General features: G+C 50.4%; 1 protein-coding gene across 3 annotated transcripts in view; it reads right to left on the bottom strand.

The window, feature by feature from the left end:
• Mras (muscle RAS oncogene homolog) overlaps positions 1 to 16595 on the bottom strand; it is a 53344-nt gene extending 36749 nt beyond the window's left edge. Inside the window, exon 1 of one of the 3 annotated variants that reach the window (XM_052717907.1) lies at positions 16224 to 16593. The gene's annotated coding sequence lies outside the window, so the exon portion shown is untranslated. Of the gene's footprint in view, positions 1 to 1046; positions 1450 to 16223 lie in introns of those variants that run through there. The other 2 variants (XM_052717914.1, XM_052717922.1) reach the window with 2 other exon arrangements.
• Positions 16596 to 17192: the final 597 nt, after the last annotated feature.

Consider the following 17192-nt stretch of genomic DNA (forward strand, 5'->3'; position numbering starts at 1 on the left):
GCACCTTAGGTTTCTTCTATCATAGCCATTCACACATGGGTCCGACCCACAAGTACATGGTGCCTTCTGGAGAGGGCCTGGGCACTCATCTACCACCTGGCACTGAGTCTCTGAGCAGTGTGCAGAAACCTCTGGCTAAAAGTCATGACAGCAAGGATCCTGTCAGCAGCCAACACTTAACACAAACAATGTGTCAAACCCGCCGGGAGATTCTGCCATTCAAATAACTCATTTAATTCTCAAGTACTGATTTGATGATCCCAGTTTTACAGCTCTAGAAACACAGGGCCAATGAGATGACTCAGTGGGTAAAAGCATCCGCTGCCAAGCTTGAAGACCCGAGTTCAATCCCTGAGACCCACATGGGAAAAAGAGAGATGACTTTCACAAGCTGTCCTCTGAACTCCACACACACTCGATGGCGTGTGTACACACACATATACATGAGATAAACAAATAAGTAAATGTAATCTAAAATTAAAAACAACTGAGACACAGAGAAGTTAAAATAACTCCCCGCAAGGTCTCCCAGCTAGAAAGGAGTAAAGTGACTCCAGAGACAACTCCAGCTCACCACTCTGGGTATCTTCCTATGGCTGGCAAGAGGATGGACATATGTGTGTAAAGTCAGGCCAGGGCAGAGAGAGCAGGTGCAGGCATGTTGGAGAGCACACAGCAATGAGCTAGGGAGGTGGTGTCAGAGTCAGACACCACCAGGGCCGAATCACTGGCCCCACAAGTGGAACAGCAAGGCAGGCCAGGGCAGAGCAAACGCAAGGACCTACGGACAGGCACACACACACACACACACACACACACACACACACACACACACACACACACACAAGCCCACCTCCCCACTCCAGACTGGGACAAAGCCTGCTGCACAGATCTGGTCTCAGCAGATACCTTGTGGACTGGAGAGGAAGTGGGAGAAACTCGACAGTTCTGAAACCTCATTTTGTATCACTCTCATAGGGGCCCTGCCCCCAGCCCACGCACATTCAGAGTTGCTGCTTCCAGGGGGCCAGGGGCTGGCCCCTTACCTGTAACTCCAGACTAGGAAACTGGTGCCATAGGACTAGAAGTCCGTAACCTTAGGCAGTCTTCACCCTCTGGGAAAGTGGGCACAGCAGCAGCAGCACTTGGCCTCACGGAGCTAGGAGGCACTACATCTTGTTTGTTTGTTTGTTTGACCCAGTGTCTGACACGGAGTAACTCCTCAGGAAGCATCAGGTCATCCCCATCATCAGCATCCTTCAAACCCACTCCAGTCTCTCCTCCTGCAGGAAGAACCCCTGCTCCTCCCAGGCCCTTCCTGGGCTCAGGGATGGCCTGCAAACTAGCAGATCAGCCCAGGGCAGCTCAATAGAACTCACTACCCCACTGCCCAAAGGTTCTCAGTGGTGGTCTGTGCTAGCTTCATTGCAGCACCTGTGCTGGAAGGAAGCATCCATCTCAGCCTGCAATGATCCGTACAGCAGCTCCCTAGCACAGCCAGCCCCCAAGTGCTCACTCACAGCCTGACAGGAGCCACGCCTTCTTCTGCGTGTCTCCAAGAGTTCTGGAGATAGCTGCTCTCACTGCACAGTACACAGAAGACAGCACACTCTTAGGGGGTTCAGCATTCAACAGTATCTCCCTCAAGATCTTAAACACCAGTGTTCTCTACCAAAAAAACAAGGCCTCTCTGGGTGTCTTGCACTTTGGAGAGTATATCATTAGGAAGATTAAAAACTGACAAGCGACAGGACCTAAGAAATGGCCAAATTACACCTGTGTCCAGAGAAGAGTGGACTGGGTGAGGAAATAGTACAGCCAATTTCTTAAGGTTCACATCTGCCCACAGTCTGGGAATAGGGGTATTTTAGCCATTTGGGGAGGGGGTGGGGATGCTGGAGAAGTCTTCCTGGTAAAGGTAATGCCAGAAGGGCGTCTTTCAGACCACATAGATATTAGTCAGGTAAACAATAAGAACAAGCATGTCCCAGGTGAGGAACAGAAGCTGCAAAGTCGTGAAGCTCAGAAGTATGAAGCCAAGGGCACAGTGAGGGCTGTAAGCCATGAGATGTGGCTGAGTGTAGAATGTAGCTGTGACGAAGGATGGGAGAAAAACCAGGGATCTTCATCTTTGCACCTTTATACTCAGCATGGTGCAAAAACAGCATCCAGTGGCTGGTTCCAGAAACATCCAACGCTAAGGGAACCAGTGGCCAGGGCTGTAGGGCGAGGCAGGTGAGGTGGATCCTCTCTCCCCGCAGGCCAACACGATCTCATGCAATTAAGCTGGCTGTGTGGCTGCCGAGTGCCATGGGGCCTCCGACTCACTGTGATGGCCACAGGGAGATTACACCGTAGGTAAGTCCCAGCAGGGTCTGTGTGAGGCTGGGTAGATTGCATAACACAAACTCAAAGAACTGGAAGCTTAGAGCAGAGGGGGGACAGGTTTAGGGAAAGATTAGAGTCCAGACGGGGGGAGAGAGAGAGAGAGAGAGAGAGAGGTAACCCAGGCGAGGTCCAGTGGCAGAAACCAGGGGAGGGCTGCTACCCCATTTTATCAAAGGGGAGACAGAGTCAGAGATGCTGAGGCATTTGCCCAAAGGCACATGGCAGTAAAGGGAGAAGCCGAGGATTGGCTTCCAAGCCCTGGCAAGCTGCAAGACTACAAGTTTGTGTCACTTCCCAGAGCTGAGGAGTTGACAGGGGTCTCAGTGTCTCGGGATCCATGCACCTTTAGGCTATGGGTCTCACCTGGCCTCTGGAACCCCAGCTCGGCTTCTGTGTCCCCAGTACCTCATCGAGGACAGGAGGAATGGGAAGATCTTAATCCAAAGGTGGGGAACAGAACCCCTTGCACAGTGCAGGCTTTGTGAGGGCGGGGCTCCAGCTGGAGTGGCAGCTGAGAGGAGAGGCAGATGTGGTTTGCTTTGTAAATCCTTGTTCTCAGTCCCTGGGGGTACGGGTACCAATTAATATTTTCCTAGTGCTGGGACAGTCTCACCCGCACCGAAGGGACAGAATTTCTTCAGCCTACCATAGGAATCTGCATGTGACTGGGAAAGTCACCCTAATGGTCACTCCACAGAGAGGGTTCCCCATACCGAGGGCCTTCCACACCACAGTCAGGCACGCTGCAGTCCTGCCCCGCCTGCTGCTCTCCCTCAGCTGAATTCCCTCATGGGTCTTTTTACCGCTTCACTGCTACCCCACAGCTGTGTCCAACTCAACCCTGCACAGGCTAGGTTCAACGAGCACAGTGGTTTCTCAACCTTCCTAATGCTACGACCCTTTAATACAGTTCCTTGTGTGGTGGTGACCCCAACCATAAAATTATTTTTGTTGCTACTTCATAACTGTAATTTTGCTACGGCTATGAATCGTAATGTAAATATCTATGTTTTCTGATGGCCTGGGAAAGGGTCGTTTGAACTCCCAAAGGGTTTGTGACAGGTTGAGGACCACTAAGCCAGCGTCTCATCCCGTCCACTCAGGCAGGCCCCTGCTCACCTTTACACGCTAAACTGACGCTCTCCCGCTTTCTTCCTTCACTTCATCCATTTACGTCAAATTCAGAACTAAGGTCCAGGACCTCTGCTGCATGTGGCCTCCCCACACACAGTGGTCCCCACGCAGTGGCTGCAGTCTGCTCCCAGCTTGGGCTCCCTCCTCCAGCACTGTCCTCCCAGCCCTTACTCTTCAGCCGCCCTTGAACACAAAGACCCTCCTGGGAAACTGTGCACGGGAATCTTCTAGGCTTCCCCTCAGCTGCTCAGCACCCCTTCCCCCATACAATCTCTGCTCCCACTAATTCCGAGCAGGGTGTCCTCGGGGGCAGGTGTAAGGATTCGGTCCTTAATTACGTCATCAGCCTTCGAAGGGGCGTCCCAGCCTAAAAGGCGGGTGGGCCCTCTGTGCGCCCCTCTCTCTTTCCTTTCTGCTCCTTCCTTCCGTCTGTCCTCTTTCTCCCTCTCTCCCCCGCCTCTCCCAATAAAGCTCTAAAAAGGTAACCATGGCCTGTGACTCCTCCGATTAGCACTCTCCTCCGCCGGCATGGCCACCGTGGGTGGCGGCCAGCCACGAGCAGTGTGCCATTTAACCAACAGCAGGGACAGTGTCCAGACTGCAGGGTGCTGGTGCCCATAGGCAGCCTTCCATCCGGAAAGGACCTCCAACTGAACTCCCTCCGGCACTCTCTTTGAGCAGCTGCCTCTGTCTTCACAGGCCCTTCCAAACTGAGCCTCAGAAAGGCTCTTTCTCGGAGTCCCCCGGAGCCCCTTGTTGCAGTCTATGGAATTTCAGGCAGCCTCTCCCAGTGGCAGCCATGATCCACTGACCCCCAGAAACCTTAAAGGACAGGGTTCTATGGCTTGGTGCATGTCTAGCTGAGGTTTGATCACAAAGCTCTTCCTTGACCACATGGCCATCCTGCCTCCTTTAAGGAGCATGTCCCTGCATGCCACCCCTTCGATTAAACTCCTCTGCTAGCTTCGAGAAGCTGGCTGAAGGCAGACCCTCGATGACTCTGACCCTGCTGACAGCTGCAGCTAGAGAATGTCAGGGCAGAAATCAGGGCAGATGTTTTGTTTTGGTCCATTTCTGAGACAGGCTCTCACCGAATGGCCTAGGCTGGCCTGGAGCTTGCCATTCTGCTTCTGCCTCCCAACAGATAGCTTACCTTTTTAGAGTAACCAGAAGTCTGGGTTTTTGTATGAGAACTTCAGATTTTGAAATACTGACCATTGGGGCTGGAGAGAAAGCTTAATGGTTAAGAGCTCTTCCAGAGGACTTGTGTTCAATTCCTAGCAACCACATGGCAGCTCAAAACTGTCTGTAACTCAAGTTCCAGGGGATCTGACACCCTTACAAAGACATACATGCAGGCAAAACACCAATGCACATAAAATAAAAATAAATTAGAATACTGACCATCAGTTTAAAAGGTTTTCATTGTATAAGCCAAACAAATGACTCCCATACCTCATAATGGCTCTGCCCTGGATCATTGGCTACCTCACTAGCTCTCTTCATCACGTCCATAATCCTAGGGCTGTGGTGGCCTGGGACACATGACTCTTTTCACTGCTCGCCTGACCTGGATCTGGCTGCAAAAAGGGCAAAAGATGAAAGCCGTGGAACTGACCCCACGCAGCGACAGGGGTTCCTCAGCCTGAAGGGAAATTTCCAGGGGCGTGTTCTCCACAGAGAGGGCACACAGCCTGCCTCAGGAGTGCCTCAGACCCAGGGAGGCGGAGGGCAGGAGGCACATTCAAAAAGGATTTTGTTTTCCTCATTTATTTTCAAAACATTAAACACCATTATCAAAGAATGTGAACATTTTTTTATGCTTGACCAGAAAAGAAAAAAATGGCGACTAGGCTCTTCCCAGAGGTAGGGTGAGGCAATCTAATTTCCATTTTTAAAGAGTAACCAGATGGATGGGCCAACTAAAGGGGAAACTTCCTGGAAACGAACTGGGCATGGCAACCAACGCGCTGATGGGATTTTCCTGTGTGAAGGTCTCTGGAGTGGCACGCTGAGGAGGACCAGCTCTCTGGCTCTGAGCATCCAACCAGGGCTCAAGGCGGGGCAGGGTGCTTTCTCAGCAACTCTTCCAAACTCAGGATTTTAAGCATTCTAGCTGAAAAAGCAGGGGGCCACTTGCTACATCTCACCCTCTGAGCGCTATGATTTTCTGTGTTTTTCCTCTGCCTTCCTAACCAAGCTGATCTGACTTGGAAGGGAGAGGAAGAACAGGCCGACTGCTCTAGACCCAAGGGCAAGGCTCAACCAAAGGTCAGCACTGACTGGGTGGCCAGTCACCCACCCTCTGCTTCCTTGGGTTTTTGTTATTTGTGGTGATATTGTGTCCCCCAACATACTGTGCACCCTAATAAACTTATCTGGGGTCAGAGAACAGAACAGCCACTAGATAGACACAGAGGCTAGAAAATGGTGGCACACACACCTTTAATCCTATCACTCGAGAGGCAGAGATCCATCTGGATCTCTGTGACTTCAAGGCCACACTGGAAAAAGAGCCAGGCATGGTGGCACACACCTTTAATTCCAGGACTTGAGATCTCATGTCTTGCTTACAAAAGACACACGCCTTTAATTCCAGGAAGTGATGGCAGGAAGCAGAAAAGTATATAAGGCGTGAAGACCAGCAACTAGAGGCTTTTAGGCTTTTAGGCTTTTAACAGCAGTTCAGCTGAGATCCATTCAGGCTTCCAGTTTGAGGAAACAGGATCAACTGAGAAGTTGGCAAGGTGAAGTTAGCTGTGGCTTGTTCTGTCTCTCTGATCTTTCAGGATTTACCCCAGTAGCCGGCATTGAGGTTTTTTGGTTTTTGTTTTGTTTTTTTTTTTATTAATAAGACCATTTCAGATTCGTGTTACAGTTGTTGTTTTGTTTTTTGAGACAATGTCTCAATATGTAGCCCTAGCTGTCCTGGAACTCCCTATGTAGACCAGGCTAGCTTCGAACTCACAGAGATCCACCTGCCTCTGCCTCCCGAATGTTGGGATTAAAAGTATGTGCCACCACACCTAACTCCCTCTGCTTTCTAGATAGCATTTCCATTAAAAGTCATTCATCTAGGGGCTGGGATTGTAGTTCAGTCAGTAGAGTGTTTGCCTAGCATTCATAAAGTCCTGGGTTTGATCCTCAGCACTTTGTAGACCACACAAAGCAGCTTACACCCATAATCCCCGAACTTGGGAAGTAGAGACAGAAAGATCAGGAATTCATGGTCATTCTAGGCTACATAGCAAGTCTGAAGTCAGCCAGAGATACACAAAACCCTGTCACAGAAAAAAGAAAAGTCAATCTTGCCCCTCTGCTAGCTGTATAATCTTCAGCAAATTAACAACTGTGCAAAACTATTATTGGTGAGTGACTGACAGCGGCAACCAGCTGGAAGAAGAACAGGGCTGAGGCCTGTGGCCAGGAAGTATCATTGTAACACCTGTTCATTAAACCCCAACCACATCCTAAGCCCCATGATATACTTCCCTGATTCCTAATGTGTCTTGAACTTGGTGAGATTCCAGTTATGTCCTCCCAGAGCACCATGCGATCTACCTGGACCACATTTCACAGGCTGGTACTTAATGCTTAGTTGTATATGACGTCATGTGGTTTCCCCACTCCATGGTCAATGCACATCCCTGCAGAGCTCAGTGAACATCTGTGGACCCATATCATTTCTGCTCTGTTCAGTCACTCTATAGAGAAAAAAAATCCACTCGTGGTTTGGTCATTAGGAGAGACAGCCTGACTTTAGAACTTACACTAGCCTTAATGATGTCAGTAACCATCCTATACCATCTGTGTTCAACTGTAGGCCTAGGACACTGGATTCTGTCTAAAGGAGCTCTTTAATGGCCCGTTTTGGATTTAAAGGGCATGGCTCAAGCTTAGTCTAGAATAGACGGTCACCACAGCTCTGCCATCAAGTGATAGAAGTATGGAGTTGTCAGCTCTGGGAGGAAGTGTCCAGGAAAACTGATCCCTGGGAAATGGTTGTAAACTAGGTTTGAGAGAGAGACAACCACTGGAGAAATTCTCCAAGGGAATGACCCAGCAAGAAGAGAATGAATGTCCCTCAACTTCGCCTTCGGCTCTTTTCTGAGCCATGGGCAACCCCCTTTCTCCTAAGCTCTTGGTGACAGCCTGTTGTATAACACGGTAGTGAGTCTTAGGGAGTAAATACACCAAGCCTACTGTGCACACATCGGGCAGAGCAGGTGGCTGGACTGGAGGTCAGACAGGCAGCAGGCATGGTCCTCACCCTCAAACACTCAGAAAAACCGTGGGTATCGGGGGTTTTCACTGATGCTTAGGCAACTTTGTAAAACGGCACCCTTAGAGAACTTTGGGAAGGAGCAAATCCTCCGGGAAGAATTGAGAAATACTGGGTACCTATCTCCCCACCCATGTGGAATGGAGGCCTGACCCAGAGAGGACGGCAGACAGGAGGGAGCTGGGGCATTTCTTCTATTATGTGTGTGGAAGGGAGGCTCACAGAAGTAGGGGACTCGCTTAAGATCACACAGACAACAGAGTGCGGCAGAAATTAGAGTAGGGACTTCTGAGAAAGGCAAATTAGAGAGTCCCTAAGGGTAGGGTGCCTGCTCTGAAGCCTAGTTGGGTGGCCCCAGACCCCTGCTTGGCACTGTTGGAGAGCCTGCCTAGGGCAAAACCGCTCCACCCTGTCCTATTCCATCCACCCACGAGTAGGCTCTCTCCAAACCCTCTGCCCATCTTTCCTATTCACCCACACCAACCCTAAATAGAAGCATCCCTGTGAACCGCTTTCTCGATTAGAATGGTTATTTTGTTAAGGTGCCAAGTGACCGGTTCCTGTACCCCTTTCCATCCTTCCAGCCATCCCCAGTTGGAGTCCAGAAATAAAACAAAGGCTTTGTTCCTTTATTTTTATTTCCTCCATAAAATCTTAAACATGCAGGAAACACCCACCCAGTCCTAGATAAGTGGACTCAGGCCACAATCCACGGAGGGTGGGTGGAGCTTGGGTCAGTGAGTGGAGTGGACAGGGGAGGCTGGGGAGCCAGCTGGCCTTAAATGCCAACAGGGTACCTGACCTTTGTAGACCCTGATTTCCTCGGCGGAAAAAGGGCTTGGTGTGTACAGTGGTAGACCTTCCCACTCTCTGCCAAGAATCTCAACCTGAGGAACGTGGGTGTGGAAGGACGGACGGCTGAGGAGCCATATCCTATACAAAGTTTTAAAAAACTGCACGTCCCCAAGGCACTGGGAAGTGTCTCCACCCTTCTTCCCTCATCTCCAATAAAGCAGGTTTTGAAAGGGCACACGAGAGGGACTATTTCAGACTTTGGGCGTGATTCCTAAGAGGACAGAGAAAGTTCAAATCTCAGCCCCCACTAGTGACACTGGCTGAGAAAGAAGCATTGCCCTGATCACGCCACTGAAGCTCAGTTCCCCCTGGTGTTAATTAAAACATGAATGGGTGAATTTGTGATTATCTAAAGGGGGAGGGGTTCCAGAAAGTGTGTTGAAATTCTAAAGGATACAAAAAGAAGAAAAACCATAAATACCTTGAAATTAATTCTTCTTTTGAAATGAATGTAATGCTTTTGGGAGACAAGAGCCTGCCCCCAACTTTCCCCTAAATGATCAGCTCTTAAAGGGTTAGGTGGCCCCCCAAGTTCCCTCTCAATTACTGGTGATTCTACCAATTCACACACAGTGCCACATGACTACAAATATTTTTAATCTCAGTGCTTGGTATACACTGTGGGCAACCCAACACACAATATGTGGTGTGGGTTCCTGTAAATCCAAACTTTTCTTTAGAAATTGCGTCTGTAAACACAACACATTCACATATTTCTGTATAACCCAAACAGAACTTAGTTCTATAGTTTATGTAGCTGCTCTCACTGGTACCACTTGCATAACAGGACAAACCTTAGGTCCTTCTGAGGTCTCCAGTCAGCCTTGGCAACTTTCGTCATCCCCATCAGATGGAGAAGGCTCCAGAAGTGTGACCCCTTGCTGGAAACTCAAAACAAGGTACTTCATTCTTACCAACTCACAATGAGGATTTGAGGACCACCCCAGGTCCCTGCGGCACATTGCAAAACCAGTTCAAATCTCAGCCCCCACTAGTGACACATTGGAAAAAAAAATCTGCCAGTGAGGAAGGCCTTCCAGAACCGCCCGCCTCGCCACAGCACAGCTTTATGAAGCAGCTCTCTGCCCTTCTTACTCAAGCCCAAGCTGACTGCTAACAGCCTGTGGGTGGGAAGAAGAGGTTGTCTCCAGTTGCCACCAGGAGCTTCCACCCTCTGCAGCTGAAGAGCTGGTTATCCCTGTCTGGCAGAGAAAAGACTCCCCGGGGGGCCCATTCTAAAGGAAGAACAGGAACATGCAGAACTGGGGATCAGAAAGTGCCTCCACTGGACCTGCTGCTTCCTTAAAGCTAGTCCTGTACTTTTGTTTGTGTGGTTTTGGGTTTTTTGAGACTGGGTCTCTCTACAGTACCCTAGCTGTCCTGGAACTCACTATGTAGACCATGCTGGCTTTGAATTCACAGACCTGCCTCTATCTCCCAAGTGCTGGGATTAACACTGTGAGCCACTATACCTGGCCTTACACTCTCGTTTTCAGACAGGGTCTCATGTAGTCCACGCTGGCCTTGAAATGTAGCTGGGATGACCTTGAACCCCTGATCCTCTTGCCTTGACCTCCCAAGTGACAGGAGTACAAGCATATACCACTGTGGCCAGCTTACTGATACAGTTCAGAATAGACTGTGGACTTTTTCAATGATTGTTTAAGATGAACGTTACAATCAGCAGATTCTAAAAAGAAAGTCACAGCTTTTCTGTCTTTTCCAAACCACGCCTTCTAGTCTCCAATTAAATTACAGTTGGGTTAGAAATAAATTTTGCTCTGAAACCCAGTGATCAAGGCAGATGTTTGTGAGAACAGATGAACGGATGGATGGTTAAAAAAGACCTTTGAGAAAGCCCAACAGTGCACACCACCTTACTTCCCAGTGTGGTCACATGAGGAGAATGGAGTTTCTATCAGCATCCTCAGTGGAGGCCTCACTAGCATTTTCGGTGGGTTACCTGGGTATGAGGCCACACTAGCAATTTTGGTGGATTACCTGGGTATGAGGGCAAAGAGAGGTCTAATACCTGGAAACCAGACACAGCCCTCAGCAGGCTCACACTGGGCCCAAACTCACCAAGCCAAATGACCAGGCTCTGGTTTTAAGTCCTGTGCTGCCATGGGAAGGGTCAAGTGCATATAAAATGGTCACAACTGTTCATTCTGAGTCATGATGTTCATTACATTATCCTTTACATTTTTCTTTTTCAAAATTAAAACAATAAGGTTAGAAAGTGATTTAGGGGTCCATAGGTGGCTGTAGGATTAATGGAGTCAGGGTTACCACCATTCAGTCCTCTCTACCCTCATGAATCAGTCACGGGTTTACTTTTAAGGTTTCTGCTGCCTTCAGTGTTTTCATGCAAAAGGTATTCCACCCACTCTCCTTAAAGGGCCCCTGCCCCATGGTATTGATTATGTTGAATCAGACCTCATAGCACCAGTAGAGAGGGGACTGAGTTGTTTGGTCCTCCAGTTCCGGGAACAGCAGATGCAGCAGAAGTAGCATATGCTTGAAATAGAACGTGCTCAGACTCCTCCCTGGCACAGCATCTCTAAGCTCATGACTATGGAGACCTGCTTAGCCTTCCTGAATCCCAGTTTCCACAAGTGCAAAATGCTCACGGCACCCAGTGACAGTTCTGAGGTTCAGAGACTGCAAACAGCACGTGGACAGGACAGGGCAAATCCACGGTCTTTGCCCAAGTGAAGATGCGTAGGTAGATGGGTGGGCAGGTGGATTGATGGACAGACAGATGAATGGGTGGGTGAATGTATAGATGGCCATACAGATAGGATATCTTTAAACCAAGCCACTGAGAAGTTGAAGAATGCAAAACCGCCCATTCTATTCAACACACGACTGTGAGTGGTTTGTGTGGGACAGGGTAAGGGTTGAAAGGATAGAATTTTGAAACGATGAGCAAATTCCCTAGTGGAACAGGCTAACCTGATGGGCAATATGTGCCCTCTCTACAAAGGTCCAGCTGGAGCCAAAGCTGTCACAGAAGGAAGGACTCCTCTGTGAAAAGCTTCCTAGTCTTTACACAGGGGTCAGCTTCCCACTGGGGCCATATCTGTCCACTGACAAACTGTAATTAATCTTTACCTTTAAAATATACTTTTTAGCTGGGCAGTGGTGGCGCATGCCTTTAATCCCAGCACTTGGGAGGCAGAGGCAGGCAGATCTCTCTGAGTTCAAGGCTAGCCTGGGCTACAGAGTGAGTTCCAGGAAAGGCGCAAAGCTACACAGAGAAACCTTGTCTCGAAAAAACCAATGTGTGTGTGTGTGTGTATTTTTTAAAGTACTTTATTTTCTAGTAAAATCTTTTCTTTTCTTTTTGTTTTATGTGTTTACTTATTCGCTTATGGGTGTGTGCATGTGCACACAGCCGTCAAGAGTACAAACTGTAGCAGGGAGCCTATCCTTTTACCATGTAGGGCCCAGGGTTGAACTCAGGTCAACAGGCTGGCAGCAGGAGCCTTTACCTAATGAGCCATCTCACCGTTTTTCAGACAGTCTCTTGTAGCCCAGGCTGGCCTCAAACTTGCTATGTACCTTAGGATGACTTTAAGCTGGTCTTCCTGCTTCTACCTCAGGTGCTGGGGTTAGAGGCTTGTATTACCATACCTGGCTCTTAATTTGAGAAAAATATCCATTTAAAAAAAAAAAAAGTCTGATATGGTGCCTGCTTGTATTTTTTTTTTAATAAAGCATAGTGACAACTATGTAACTATTCAAATAAGAGATCTGTCTGTACCACCTCTTATTACCTCTCCCGTCATGATGAGAAATGGTTCTGCTGGGCGTGACTCTACACTAAAGATTCAGGAGGGCCCGCTGGGTCGGGATTCTGTATTTGAGATGGCTACAAGCCCTGATTATGCTCTTCTTCTTGTGGCCCTCTCTAGTCTCCCAGCATATTTCATCTGTGTATTTCATCTAATTCCCATGACAACCCTGGGCAGAGAAGCCACAGACAGGACCTGGGCCTGCACAGCATAGGACCCACCCAAGCCCTCTAGACAGTCTCAGGGGACCAGGACTGAGCTTGGAGCTCCCTATCCTGCCCAGGTTAGCCCATCACTCCTTGTTGGAGAATCAACTCCATTCTTGGCGGTCTCCAAAATCTCACTAGTGGAACAATCCAAATACAAATTGTGACTTTCATCCATTGAGAGGAAGCTTCATGCCAGGCTCTCCAGACAGAGAATAAGCCCTTCTGAGACCCAATATATGTCACCTAAGCTGTTGAGGATGACCCATATTTTCATTTTGGCCATCTGGCTATCCTCAAGCCCATCTAATGAAGCTGCCAGGCACACAAAAGAACAAGTTAAAATTCACATGGCCACTCCATGACTCCTGTGAGAAGAATGCCTGAAGAAAATGATCTTGGAGCACATAGGCCAGCTGAAAGGTTCACTGGGGAGTGTGGGGTGCAGAAGGCAAGCCAAGGAGGGCTGGTGAGGTGACACTCTCAAGGAATAAGAATGCTACCTAGAGGACAAGAGACACCACTGTGGACTGCACAGCAGGGAATGACGGGTTCAGCCTGGCCTTTGGCTTTGCGGTGACAACACAGCTCCCTTTCTCAGAGCCTCCCAGGGTAGGCTACAGGCTGAGGACTCATATCTTACCTCAGCCTGGTGGTAGTATCCCAGCCTCTGTCCTTTCAGGCTGCTCTAGAGAAGAACAGAACCTGGCTGGGGACACACACCAGTCTCCAAAAACCATTGCCAAAGCAATGGGCATTAGATCAGGAGGGTCAATCCGTGGCTCATTTTCAGAGATTCATAACTGCCCCAAGTCATATGCTCTGACTGCTAACCTTGTTAACATGATGAGATTCCAAATCATCTAAGAAACTAACCTCTGGGCATGTCTGGGAGGGTGTTCTGGGACATGTTTAATGTAGTGAGGATTACCTGCCCTGAATGCAGGCAACACCATGCCATGGGCTGGTACCCCTGAACTAACTGAAAGAGGAGGCGGCAAGTGAAATGCCAGCATTCCTCTCTCCTACTCTCTGACTCGGATGCAGTGTGACCAGCCATCTCCTGTGCTCACCATCCCAACTAGAAACACTCTCATCAACATCTCCGTCAGGAGGGGCTGTGTTCCCAAACTGTCAGTCAAAATGAACACTTACATATGTTGCTTGGTGACAAGTGACATAACCAACACACACGCTCCACTCTGCACATCAATGTCTTCTGACGTTCTCATACACACATTTTAAAAAAGCAGCGTCTCCAGATCATGAAAACCACGACACTAAACTCCAGAGCCTCAGCCTCCTTGGCCACCTGTCCCACACAACAACATGCTGCAAGTGTACAAGATCTCACAAGAGCCTGGGGTGTCTTTGGCAGATCTGAGCCTTGCTGAGCCTTGCTGAGCCTCTTGTTATTGGAGTTTTGCTACTTGCAGCCTGATGCATCCCTGAGGATTTGGACCATAGGGCCTAGAGGCGTCATATGAACTATGAGGTAAGGCTTCAGAGTCTACCAGCAGCAAAGTGCTCTGCTCAGCACCTGTATAATGGGCACCTGCTAGGTGCTCCAAATTGCAAGGAGCTCCCATCTAGTTCCTTCGTTTTCCCACCTCTCTATAAAGATGATGATACTGCTAGCTGGTTCATACCAGCACTCAGACCCTCTAGACATTACAGCACTTTCCAGCTTTGCACAAGGACCTAATGCCCACTTAGTACTGTTTGTACAAACTACGCAATGCTCAGGAGCAGTGTATCTTCAGGTACTTCCAGGGTGGCACATTGCTCGGGGTATTTCATCGGTAGACATGATTATAACGACAACCACACGGGTCGAATATAGCATAGAGCTCACAATTTCCTGAGAACTCGGTAGATCCAGGAGGCTGGTAAACACGTCATGTTAGGACCAGTCACCCAAAGGGCTCAATTCATTAAAGTCCTCCCCAGTCCCAGACAATCACTGGAGATCAGGGACCAACCTGGGAAAGGTGAGGTGGATTTGTCACTCTATAAAAGAGTGTGAAATATCTGTGCCCAAAACTAGTAAAAGTTACATTTGTCACACACAAATCATAAATGCAGCCAAGTGTAGTGTTGCCTGCCTTTAAGCCCAGCACTCAGGAGGCAGGGGTAGGTAGATCTCAGTAAGTTCCAGGCCAGCCAGGGCTATGGAAATTGCTTTATGCAGGAGCAAGCCGACAGTTCTAGAAAGTAGTCAGTCACCTGCCTCCCCTGAGGGCCTTTCCTCTTCATAAGGCAATGTCAAGGTCACATCTGGGGGTGGCAGTTTCCATCAGAGCAGGGGACTTGCTTAACCTCCCACTGCAAAGAGACTGACCTTGAAACCCCACAGCAAGAGAGTCCCACACCACCCACCCTGGCAGAGAAAGGCCAAACCGTGCCATAAACCACAGACAGAGATACTGCCTGCCTGCTGGGTAGTGTGAGCAGACCCATGAGTAAACACCGCGGCCTGAGCAGGGACATGCAATTTACAGGAAATTAGGAGATTTACGGAATGTTAGCAGCTCAGATTTCTTCTCTGGGAAAAGGGACAGGAGAAACTCTGAGAACTGCCTCAGTGAAAGCGCTTTGTTCAGAGCTAAGCCCTGACATGTGCCAGTTATTAATATACACAGCCGCCACCTCACACTTCAACCCACCACTGCAGGATGCGGGGACTGCTGCGCTATAAATGCACAACCCAGTCTGCACTAGCTTTAAAACTCAGCACCGTGGAGCCCCACTCACAACAGGCCAGAACAGACACGGTGTTGAAAGCACAGACTTCGACACAGTCCTGGCTAGGTTGTCTGTCCACTTACCCTTTTCTGGATACCACCATAGTAACATTTTTCTGTCGGCGCCCTGTCTGAAGATGGGCAAATCCCCATCCAGTACCCAGTAAGCTTTGCTTTTAAGTGTTCTGTTTACTCCTTAGTCCAGGCAGACCTCTAGAGGCCACAGTTCTGAGCCCCACCAGCCTACTCTTTAATTTGGTCCAAAGGAGCAAAAACCATTGTAGCCCAAGGAGGTTCCCCACCATCAGGGGCTGTCCCAGCGCTTAGGTCAGAGCCCAGGTGAAGCTGTCTTTGTCCCCTCTCCAGACTGCTTTGCCCCAAGCCCCAGGCTACCTCAGCTCTGCAGGGGTTTCTAACTGGATGTCAAGAGCCCACACAGATGCTCACATCTGCTCTTCTAGACAGTCTTCCTGGATCTCCTACCCTTGAGTAGGGTCTCTTGAGTTCGCCCACTGACCACACTGGGCTGTCACTCAGTTTGTGCCCCTGCCTTCCTGGTGGGACAGGAGTTGGCATTGAGCTTGACATACGGTGGGGCACCGGGCCGCGTCACTTTAGCGTGAGCGCAGGCCCCAGTTGTGATCAGAGCCGCAGCAACCCGAACCCGGGGCGCAGTAAAGAGTTGTTTATAAAGCAAGTTGCCTTTCATTATCCACATGAACGTACCACCCCTCCGCAGATCCCTACCCTGGTTAACGCCATTTTAAGCCAGGAGAGCCCCACCACCCCGCCGCCCACCTCCCCGCCGAGTCCTTACCCGGGCAGCCGAGGAACCCCGGGGTGACTACAATCAAAGGAGTCTGTTTGACCGGTGGCCAGGCCCTCCCCAGCGAGGTCGCGGTGGCGAGCGACTTTACCGCACACCGCTACGCTGGGGTGGCTGGTGGGGGGCAGAGGCCACGCACAGCCAGAGCCAGGCACCCGGGTGCAGCGCAGCACGGCGAGCGCCGAGCGGGCCACACCGCCGGCCACACCTCCAGCCCCGGAACAAAGCGCCCGCCGGCCTCGTCCCCGCGGGGCTGCCGGGCCGCTCACAGCGCGCTCCGGCCGGGGCTGGGCTCCGGCTCTCGGCCGCCGCCTCCTCGCTCGTACCGGGAGGAGGGAGCGCCGCGCCCGCGCCCGCGCCCGCCGGGCCCCGCGCCGCCGACTGACGGCTCCGCGCCAGCCAGCCCGGCCGCCGCCGCCGCTGTCCCCGCCCCGCCGCCGCCTTAAAGCGACCGCGCACCCCGCGCCTCGAGCGCCTTCCAGTTGGCCTCGACGACCCCAAAACGGCGCCACTGCGGGCGCTGGGACAGCTGGCATCGGGCAGGGTCCCTCGGCCTCACGTACTCACCGCACCGACCCGCAGCCCGGGCGCCGCGGCCGCCGAGCCTGGGACAACCTAATGGGAATTCGCCCTGGGCGACTTTAAAAGAGTCTGAGCTCCAACCTTTAACTCTCGGTAGTGGCCGCCAACTTTTGAGACCTGCGGATGCCTCCCTAGTCCTAGAGGACTCCTGTCAATAGCGTCCACAGAACCCCAGGGTTCCGAGAGCCTGCTCGGTGGGAAGTTTCAGGCCTCCAAGTTCATGCCAATTTGCAGCGACCCGGACAGGAGGACAGGAGGCGACAGCCGCGTAACATTTCGCTGTTCCACTCGGTAGGAGTCACCCCCCACCCCCCACCCTTTCACAAGACTTGAGATAGGATCACATAACGCTGAATGTACACTTTTAAATCGTGCATT

The sequence above is a fragment of the Peromyscus californicus genome, unplaced genomic scaffold (assembly GCF_007827085.1).
Source record: "Peromyscus californicus insignis strain IS unplaced genomic scaffold, ASM782708v3 Scaffold_11__1_contigs__length_118956290, whole genome shotgun sequence".
NCBI classification, from domain to species: Eukaryota; Metazoa; Chordata; class Mammalia; order Rodentia; family Cricetidae; genus Peromyscus; species Peromyscus californicus.